Raw genomic sequence first — 11,942 nt, forward strand, 5'->3', positions numbered from 1 at the left:
AATTTAAAAATGATTCAGTTAAACGTTTCTCAATCCATAAATTTTTAAAGCAACGTTCCAAACAATTATTGTGCAGGTGTACATCAATGCGTGCGCACATGTGTCGCTCTTTTTTTTATATGTTTACTTAAACGCATTTGGAGCCAAATTTGTGAGGCGTTTTTTCACCTCGAATATCTTAAAACTGATATAAGGATTTCTGACAATATTCATTGTATTTCATTTAAGCACTTTATAATGTTTTAAAAATGGGTTTTTTATACTACGTAAACCTTTTTTAATTAAATAACTGAAAATTGATGTAAGAATATAAAGCGTTCCTTTGCTCGAAGCGAATAAAAAAGTAGTTTTTCTCAAGAATGGCACAACCGATTTCGACGAAACAAAATTTGAAAATCAATGAGACATTTTTCGAGAAAAACGAAAAAAAATGTTGACCGAAAAAACAGGTGAAAATTTGATTGAGAAAATAAAAAAATATTTTGCCATGGGGCACTAATCCAATTAATTTGGGTGGAGGTGGAAGGATATATTAAATTATAGAACTCAATGATATTTAAAAAAATTGGAGGTGTCTAAAAGTCTAAAACAAAACTTCAAAGAAATTTCTGAAAAAGTGTTTATCCGAATTTATTGGTACAGTTAAAAAAAGTATTATTCTTGTTGACGTTTATAACATATATTTTGCGTATCAAAATTGGTTCATCCGCTTAGAAAAAAATGCCTTTTTTAATTTCCCTAGGTTCCAATACATATGTTGCATATTGCGTAAATTATCTTGACTGGTTGAAATATATGCATTCTAATAAAAAATCCTTATTTTTACCCTCCATAGACGTTAATGAGAAAACTCAGATGTGAAATTTCAAATGTTCATGTGAAAGTCTTTCTTTGGAAGAAGCAAAGCGTGGAATCAGTTTCCACGACTCTGCATTAGACGATGATTTTTCAATACGCGCGACGCAAGAAAAAAGGTTTCTTTACGGAACGAAAATTCCTGGAAAAGAGAGACTGGGTCCGGGCCCATTGGTGCTCTCTCATGAATTTTCGAGTTTGGGCCCAAGAGAGTTCGCCTAGTCCGCGTGCGGGGTCTGCAACACAATAATATCTCATTATGTTATCCGCGCATCTCTCCAAGAGGCCATTTATCATTCTTTGCCTTGTGGATATAGATAGGTGTATGCATATATATGAGGGTATGTATTCTTTCATATCAGTGCCTTTTTGTTGGTAAAATCTAAAATGCTGATAAAACAAATTGAATCGACCAATTACTAATAAGTGCATATATTAATTAATATAGTGCGATTCATTAAAGATTTAAAAAATAATTATTGTCTTTTAAGATATTTCAATCATGATGATAAATTATAGTTTATAATAAAAAAACATGTCAAGGGCACATGACACACTCACAAGCCTACATTACCGACCTCAAATGATCAGTTACTGAATATTTTTTTAAACTAAAGAACTTTTTTTGTAATTAAAATACAAATGAAGTACATAAACGTAGTTTATGATCTTCTGATATATTTTCCGAAGTTTTAGTTAAACAGCGGACTGAAAATTCATTTCAATAATACTGTATTAGGTACATAGATTACAAATTATATTTGCACGAAAGATTTCGCGTATGGCATCCGTAAACCAAACTGGATCCACAGTTGGGCAGGGCTGCAATGCATGAGAAAGAAAAATCATCCATCACGTTCGAGGCCATCGGACACAGTGATGGACGGACGATGTTTTAGGTTTCAGTTTTCTATAGGAGCACGTCATAAAATTGATGAGCGTCTTTGACTAATTTATTGCGCTGAAAAAAGCGTACAAAATTCATAATGATCAAAGCCAGGCTTCAGCTTTATATAAAACTTGCTAAGATGTTACGCACTTTATTCTGCCGAATTTCCATTGTAAATTTATTTCAGACGTATCTTAATAATTAATCAATTATTCTAAATTATTCAGTAATATACTTCTTTTTGAACATGAGAATTACTATTTAAATTGAACAATCATTTATATAGTTAATAAAAATAAAAGCCAATAATAAATCAATAGAGAAAACATACAAATCTTAAAGTCAGTTAAAATGTATATTAATTTAATAATTTAAAACAGAATATTTGGATTTACTGATTTGTCAAAGATAGCATACAAAGGGTAAAGTAAAGCACGACCCTCATGAGTATATCTGTCAGAACACAAAAGTTGTACAAGTGACCTTCATTTATTTACAAGAAACATTCAAGTACTGTGGCAGATATTTAATTAATAAACTCGCGATCTTATCGTTAACAAGGAACATCCTGCCTCTTACAACCTTATAGTTCTTTCTCTCAGTCAAGAATATTTTGAACTTTTTCAATCGACCACGTTTGCTGACATGAAAAATTATGAAATTTTCATGCGGAGACACTTCCTCGAGTATCTCGAAGAAGTACTCACATGTAACTGGCTATGAACAATAACTTTTGAAGCTTTTTCATCTAATATTAAACAATGATATAGAATAGGATAAATTTAATATTATCCTGACAAATCTATCCAAGTAGGGGTGAGTGGGATATGGTGTCGGGTTTTCAATTAAATGCCATATTAATAGCATACATTTTTATTGGAATGTGATTTTGATGTGTGTACTTTCAAGCTGAGGCTCACATTATCGGGGAACGTATGTTATTACTTAAAATCTATGTATGATATCACAATAAAGAAAAAATACTTCTCCTCTGAAAGCATATAAAATTTGCATGTTTCAGGCCTTGTAAAATATACTGCAAGTACTTAATTTTTGCCAGAGACTTTTGCATTTCTTCCGCATTCGGACACAGACCTTTTAAAATCAAAGGTGAACGGACCGGCAACAGTAATTTTGTGATTTTGAACTCTCTTTTGTTAAAGCTCTTTTGACTTTAACGAAGACATTCCCATCACGTATCTCGTGCTTCGCACTACATTTTGTCCAACCTGTGAACTTTTCTACATTATACACAACACTTTTATATCAACTATAATATATTTTTATGTAACTCTGCCAGGGATTACTTATTAAAAAATTGCAAAATAAAAAGCAAATTGTATTTATCATGATTATTTTTGTATTTGTTTCTTATTTTGCTTTAAATTGTATTCTAACCTGTGCTGAAATATGTATAATTTCAATGAATTTATATCATTACAATTCAAAATATGCATACAAATTGAATCGAACTAATTCTTATTTCCTTGCTTTTATAATTTTTTATTTTTAATGTTGTTTTTTACGATTAAATAAAAACTACTGCGCATCTGCATAGGGTCTAATACAGGAACGTATATAGGGTCCTATATAGGAGCCTATCTCCTCTTTCGTCTTTTCTGTGCTTTTTCCAAAAAGTTAATTTTTTAATTTTTAATCGTATGTTTTACGATTAAAAGAAAATCTACTCGTCCTATCGAAAAATAATTAATAATAAATTTATAGATCTTTTTAAGCGAATAAATTTTTTCTTGTAATTTCAGTTCATACCCTGTGTCGTTTTTTCAAAGAAATTTAATATTTTTATTTAGAATGTTATTTTTTACGACTAAGGCAAAAACTAACTGTCCTATCAAAAATTATAGCTCTATTTTGGATGAACAAGTTTTGTTTTGTTTTTCCAGGGCGCGCAATTGGAGCTTTTTCATTTTTTTTCGTATCTTGCATAGTTTGACCAAAAAATGGAATTTTTGGATTTTTCATTATTTTTGGTACGATCAAATTTGGAGTGTTCAACTTCTCGACCAAATTAAAAAAGTTGTTATCATAGTCCTGTAGGGCTTTCGAAAAGCAAAGTTTTTCTTCTCTTGACTTTTTTCATATCATATGTTTTTTGGCTTAAAATGTTCATTTTAGTTTGTTTTTTTGGATTTTGAAAATGCTCTAACTCTAATTATTTTCTTTTTATATGAAAAAGTCAGAAGTATACATTGTTAAAGTTTTGAAGTACTATGAACAACAGAGCATAGATTTTTTACATCTTGAAAAAATATGGTTTCGAAAATTTTTTGTACGATCAAATTTTGAATTTTCAACTTTTTGACCAAATTGAAAAAGTTGTTTTCATAATCTTATAGGGCTTTTAAAAAGCAAAGTTTTTCTTCTCTAGACTGTTTTACGTATTCTTCGTTGTTTAGCTTAAATTGTTCATTTTTTTTTTGTTTTTATTGGTTTTGAAAATGCTATAACTCTAGTAATTTTTTATTTTTCAAAAAAAGTCATTTGCATAAATTGTTAAATTTTATTAATTCTATGAATAACCGTACAGAGAATTTTTTAATTTTTAAAAAAGTGGTCTCAAAAATATTCAAAATGTGCCCACTTTTTAAAATTTCATCCGAAATGGCTGGCTAACGAACTTGACCTTTAGTTTAGGACACTAAACGAGTGTACCAAAGGGCAATCTAATAGATTAATTTTTTCAAAAGTTATCGTGTTCACAGACAGACAGGCAGATATACATACAGACAGACATGCAGACAGACACATTCGACTCTCCTCACTTCACTAACAGATTGTAGATGTTTTGTTTATAGTTACCACATGAGTATCATCAAATACGGAATTATTTTAACTCTGAATGAAGAAATGTAACTGAATTCGAAACTATTGGACTAATATAGATACTGTTCACAATACAGACAGATGCATACACATATATATTTTCAAGCAGTTATGGGTGATGTAAGGAGTGATGGTGATAGTGAAACTACGAAAATTTTGTTATCTATCATAAGATCTTGTCAGTATTTGTGACAAACCTTTCTGGGTGATAAATTTATCTTTAGCATGCAGGTACATAGCTACCCACTAAAACATGCAACTTCATTTATTTTTTCGCGTTATTAAACTGATGCATTCACCTACACACAAAAATTACTCATGCGGTTTTGAAAATGCAAAATAGACAGTGACTAAAAAAAGCATGAAGGAAAGAAAATTCAATATGCGACTAATGTACAACAAAATTTCGAACAAATTATCTGAAATATTTTTTTATTTTTGAATGTATGTGTAAAAAGATGTGAGTTAAAAAAATTGATGAATCGAGGAGATTCTCAATGGTCATTAAGGCACAAATAATGTCTTTTTTTTAAATAGAAAAATTGCTTTGTTTTTCGATACATAATTTCCGGCACGAGTCTGTCGGAAAGTAAAAAAGAAAATAGGCAAGAGAAAATATGCAGAAGTCGTTGGTCGAATTTAAACAATGGTCAATATGAAAGTGTCGAAAGGGAGAAAGAGAGAAAGACTTCGAATTCTTCGAGGAAGTGAAAAGAGTATAAAGAAATCCTTGTAATCCTGGAAAGCTAAGCCGACAAGGAGGATGGAGATGATCCTTCGTAGTGGAAGATCTCTTTGAGCCTGAGAACAAACTGCGAAGTCAAGCCGAACCACTCGAGCGCAGGACATGGACACAAAGGATCAACAATCCAGGACGATACACAGCTGGCTTGTAAAACACAGAGATCCTGTGAAGATACCGAGCCTGGCTACCGCGCTTATAGATGCTTAGGGTGGTCTGAAAAATTAAAATAAATTGCTCTGCAGCGCCTTTCCTCTGATTTCCCTAAACTAAAAAATGCTTGCTACATTCGTAATCGTCATCCCCTCTCGAATAGTAGAATCGATACCCTTTTCATTCCAAGAAAATAGATGTAATAACCAAGAGTTTTACCGAATATAATTTGTAACCTATTTTGTTTTAAATATTATTTATATTTTTTAAGCTTATAAAAAAATAAGCATCCACTCGAAAGAAAATCCAAAACCCTATTATCCGGAGAGTGTAATTCAAAAGTATTTACTTTGCGAAAGAAAACTTCCGTTACTTTTTCAAGGAGCTTTTCGTCTAATCCGTCTTGAGTTCATGAAAATAGAAAAATCATTTACGGGCCGACGATTTGTGAGCCTGAACTATGTTTACGACGCGACGAGGCTGTAATAATCTGCTTAGAATGGTCGCCTTGTTTACGGTCCTATCACCGTCAAGGAGCGATGAAATCGCAGCTTTTCGAGAGAACCACAGCTCACTCCTCTACACCTGGATGCTATCTTATATTCAGGGCAGAATGAGAAAGAAATTTGGGCTAAGAAAATTGACCAGTCATACACGTAATTCGTTTTGAAGAGATGAGTCGAGATAACCATAACAACCACAAACTATTTCTTTTTTTCTATTTGATATGGCCCTGTGGGAATTTTCAACTATGATACTGTAAAAAATTCGAATCTTATAAAAAAAGTCCCAAAGAGGAAATTTCAAATTACTTTGAAGTATTAAACTTTTGCAGGCTTATTAAAAGTGCTTATTTAAAAAAAAAATGGAATAATATTTACTTGTCGTCAGATGAACAGTCCACTATAAAAAATCAGAAAATACACAACGGTTTATAAAAGTATTCGTCTAAAATATTATGGAAGCTTCGAAAAGGACAATCATTGCACTGTCCATTTGATATACAATTCCACCCCAATCATGTTAGCGACGATTGCTTATTTTATTTTAACTAAATATTGGCAAAGATGGAAATTTACCCGAGCATATTTCGTCGAAAAACCATGAAGAAACTTCCATTTCGTCCATTCTTTCCGAGAACAAGCTAATCTGTCATCGAAGGAACAATGGTGGTCGTGACGATATTTGAGGCTCCGAAGTCTACCAGTTTCTGTCTCTATATAAGAATATCTATAATCTATATCTCATCCCTGTGTCAGGTCCATAGTTTTGTCCTGCGAACCACGCCCTTCTGGCATATATATATCACCCTGAAGCTCCTGCTCGATCCATTCGATCAGATAGGAACTTGTCACTTTGTCGGTAATATAGCGCGATGTAGCGATGATTCGAACGCAGATAATCGATTAAGACACAAGATTGAATTCAGATTAGATGACACCTGGTCCTTCTCGAAATATATAAATCTGCATAGACATAATAAGAAAAGTAATACACAGAAGAAACTAATAAAAAGTTAATATGGCTATATACGTACACAATTATAATAAATATATCATTAATTATTATTTCCTGTTTGAAAAAGTAGATGGGAAGCTCTATCCTATAATAGATCAAAACTTTATCCCTAATTTAGTAGTATGAAAAAAGGAATACTTTTGATATCACGTACTCACGTACCATCCTTTTTTTAGGATCTGAAAGTTATGAATCCACATCCCCTCCCCTTCCCCTATCTTACATAATTTCTTCCGACTAAATTTTGTTGTGAATTTGTTTATGGCTCATCAAAAAATAACGTTAAATGATTGGGGGCGGGGTGATAAAATTATACTGCTCTTATAAATAAACAAAGTTATTCCACTTTCAACGTAGTAGTTACATTTTCAACAAAAAATAAGAATTCTTAACAAAAAATGTAATAGTTGATACTATAAACAACAAATATTTTTATTTAAAATCATAAACAGTGAAACTACGCCAAAACAGACGAATTTTTAACAAAATTGTTAAATCCTCAAACCAAAATGGATTCATTTACAACTAGACAGTTGCATTTTCAACACAAAAATATTAAATTTCTCCAAAACGAGATGAAATTCATAAAAAATGTTGAAGTTTCAACAACATAGTTAAATTTCCAACCAAAAAGATTAATTTTCTACTAAATGAACAGAATTTTCATCAAGATAAATACATTTTTAACCAAACAGTTTTATTTTTCACCAAGATAATTTATATTCTACCAAATGGGACGAATTTGAATTTAAAAAAATATATTTTTCTAACCCAATACATAGTTGAATTTTCAAGAGAGAAAATTAATTATCTACCAAAACAGACGAATTTTCAGAAAATTACATAAATGTGCAACCTAATAGCTGAGCTTCTAAACATAAACTAAAAAAAAATACAATCAATTTTTATCAAAAAATAGAGTACTTGAATTCTTATTTACTTTCAACGTAACAGTCAAATTTTCTAACATATAATTTAATTTTCAAATTAAAAAAAAAACTCTCAGCATGAATTAAATTTTCAACCAAGAAAGATTTTGTATTATCTAATGAAAAAAATTGATAAAAAAATTTTGAATTTTCAAAAAATAATTTCATTTTCAATCAAAGTGATGCTCTTGAAATAAAAGAACTGTTTCCTTGGATATACATACAAATTTTTTTGAATGAAACAAATTTTTACTAGATTCAATAAAATACACTGAAACTTGGAATTCAGGAATCTGAGTTTACGACGTTTCGAGAATTAATGTCCTCGGTAGTTTCTTAATGAGGAGAGCCGTAGGGCCGAAAAAGAGACGGTACTCATTCAAACGTGAATGAGCCTTGTCTGCTTATATTTTGGATTGTCTGAATTTACGGCGAAGGCCACTGCGTGTCATGCCCGAAACCGTGGAAATTCCAGGTTCCAGTGTATTTGATTGACCAAAAAAAATATGTGTGTTTATCAACCGAATATTCAATCTATCAAAGATTACCCAAAAGATTTTACGTAATTTATGGACGGCCCCCAATAAATATTTGGATATAAGGACATCCGGGGCTATTTGTCAAAGGAAACACTCTTTCTCTCCACATTTGCATTTTCTATCCTTTTCCCAGCAAGGTATTGCAATTTTATTATAGGAATTCAATGGTCAAAAAGAATATGTAAATGAAATGCTATTTAATCTCGATCAGCTACCCAAGTTACACCTGCAACAAGGCACATAGGAGTAATGACCAGAGGTAAAACTGAAACGTATGGCTATAGGATTGAAACATGTTTTTTTGAAAAGAAAGGACTGTTGTCGGATAAATTTATAAAAAGAAGGTATCAAGCATACACATACGTATTACAAATAACAGGGAGGACATAGCGATCAAGTTGTCATGCGTGCGATCATTCCATTCCAGTTCATAAAGTGCCTACTGCACAATGGTGGCTAACTAGGCGTGGTGGTTGTTTTGAGGAGGGTCACCAGGTATATTATATGCGGTTTATATGTTGTATACCTACCTACCTACTCACCCTGACTACGAATGCGAGTGTCAAAAACCTCAAGCATTTCTTGTCACGACAGACGTTTCTAAATTCAGGATCTTTCAAACGAGCGAAACTAAACACCTAATCTTAGTTTCCCTTGGGATATACTTTCTGTCACTCTGTGCTCCTGAAAATATTATTTCCTAACGACTTACCCTTAACCGACATATTTCAGGAGATATGCTACTGATGAAATTAATAAAAACTATAAAATATCATGAAATCACATTATAATTTTTTTAAGTTTTAATTTATCCACGCACCGAGGGACACTTAATTCATGAGCACAGGGAGTCAAAAAGAATATACCAAAAATAATTCGATATAAATGCTTATATGACTCTAGTAAATTATTCTACTGGCGTGATTAAAAAAAATCAGAGGGGTTAATTACTCGGCTTTTGGTGTGCACTATATTGCAAGATTACATGGGATTGCAAAAAATTGCAAAAGATTTCATGGATTATAGGAAGTTTATTATAGAATATCATTCAACATAGAAAAAAAAGATAGAATAATGAGAATTGAAATAAACAATAAAAAATATTAGAGCACCAAATATAAAAAGAATAAAAACCTACAAACGAATGATTGATATTAGACCACTCATAATTCCTTAAAATCTCTTGATACCTTTAGAAATATTTTTAAATCCATTACAATTTTTAAATCTGTTAAATTTAGTGAAAATAGAAATCTTCTCTCCTTGATTTGTTGAAACCCATAGAAATCCTTTGAAATCCTTGGAGATATAATAAATACTTTAAGCCTTCTGAAATTTATTTAAATGTCTCAAAATCACCTGAAATCAGTGGAAACACTACACAGTAATACAATATGATGAAATTTAAATGTAGATGAATTTCATTTTTGCATTAAATTAAGTACGTCACTAAATTTCAATCAGAAATGGAACTTAAGTGCAGTGCCCTGTATCTAATATGCGAGTAATATGATAATTAACTGACAGGTATGTTGAGTTTGGGATGGTTTTCATTCGCGTGCTCTGAAATTCAATTTGTGCTGACAGAAAGGCGCACGCGCAAAATGCGATGCGGCGATGTGCACACTTAAAGCCTGGTTTACAACTGTCGCAAACAGCCCGTTGCAGCAAAGCAAGCAAGCGCCGGGCCGCAAGAAACCAAAGATATTATAAACATAGATGCGGTGCGGGCTAAGTTGCCCGCCATAAATATAGACGGCGCGTCCGGCGAAAAAAGTCACTTCCCCTCTACCCACAGCTCCCCAAAGAAAGCACCCATCGATATAGTTTGCCAAGAGCCACTTGGAGCGCTGTAAGCAACTCTCGGCACACCTTCGAGGCGCACTGATGGTAAACTTAACTTGGACAAGTACCATTTGGATTGAAAGTAAATTGCCAATTAAAACATTTTTTCATTTATAACTTTGCAAAACTTGGTTGTTTTAATAAATACCACAAATATAAGTCCATGAGTAATTTATATTACGGTTTCATATATTTTCCACTAATTCTAAAATTATTAATTATAATCTTCATTCTATATATTGTCTATATATAGTTCTTTAATATTATTTAGTTTTAATTTTTATTTTTATGGTCTCCAATTTCTACAGACTTTTTTAGACTATTCGTCTAATCAAGTTCTCGTATGTATTTTCCAATTTCTTAATTATTATATATTCTAACGTTTTTATAAAAATATAATTATAATTCCAAGTGATAGGAAAATTGTTCTTACGGGTTTTAGATGTTAAGACGTCAGTTCCAAGCCAGATTACGTTTCGCATTGGCAAACAAAATTAGACGAACAGAATTTCACTGGCACATTCATAAAAAATCATTACAATTGATACAGCTGACTCGAAATATATATATAATTCAAATTATTATTTAAGTTTTTCAGAAGTTTTATATGCTTTAAAATCTTCAAGCTTTTTTTACAATTTTATAAATCTTTTGAAATTTTTGAAATTTTTTTGTCACTGTAAACTTCCCGAAATGACAAAATGCTGAAACCTGAAAATCCCGAATTCAAAAATTTTAGAATAATGAAATTCTGGACAGTTTACAATATTATCGAATTTAAAAATTCAAATTCCCGAATAATAAAAGTAAACTCCAGGCCGAATGCTGTCTAATGATAAAATATACAAACTAGAAAATTCCCGAATTGCAGAAATTGAGAAAACAGTTATGTGGTCAATATTATTTATGTATTAAAAATACAATAATCAAATATTTTTATTATAGAAATTTGTTTTAATGTTTAATTTTTTTAAATTATTGTTTTAATTTAAAATAACAATAATTGTATAAAACTGTGATACAAACATAAATTTAAAACACGCGAGCTTCAAATGAAACAAACTTTACAGGATTCAATGCAGGCTGATTTAACGCGACTTTTATTTTTATTTTTTTAAATAAAAATTTTATTTTGCGAGCGTTTTCTGTAATGTACAAAAATAAAATGGACATTTTCAAACAACTTTTTTTTATCCAAAAATACGTTTGTTCAATTATAGTTATTTTTAATTCAAACAATAATTTTTAGAAACTTTAAACATTAAAAAGTTTTTTCCTCGGTAAAAATATTTTATTATTCTATTAAACAAATTTTTTTAACCAACTATTTTTTAATTGTTCAAATTAGAGAGTTTTCTAGCCCGGATATTGTATAATTCGGAAATTTTCTGTCGGCAATTCTTAAATTCGGTAAGATTGTAAATTGTCGAGAATTTTCCAATTTGGGACTTTTATATTTCGACAATGCATTGTCGAAATATAAAAGTCCCGAATTGGAAAATTAAAAATAAAATTTTTACAGTAATGTGGGAATTTTATTTTTCGGAAAAAGCGACTAAAAAATCCCGAAAAATAAAATTCCTGACACTGTAAAATTCGTACATTGAAAAATAACCAATAATAAAATT

The sequence above is a fragment of the Belonocnema kinseyi genome, chromosome 2 (genome assembly GCF_010883055.1).
Source record: "Belonocnema kinseyi isolate 2016_QV_RU_SX_M_011 chromosome 2, B_treatae_v1, whole genome shotgun sequence".
Lineage (NCBI taxonomy): Eukaryota > Metazoa > Arthropoda > Insecta > Hymenoptera > Cynipidae > Belonocnema > Belonocnema kinseyi.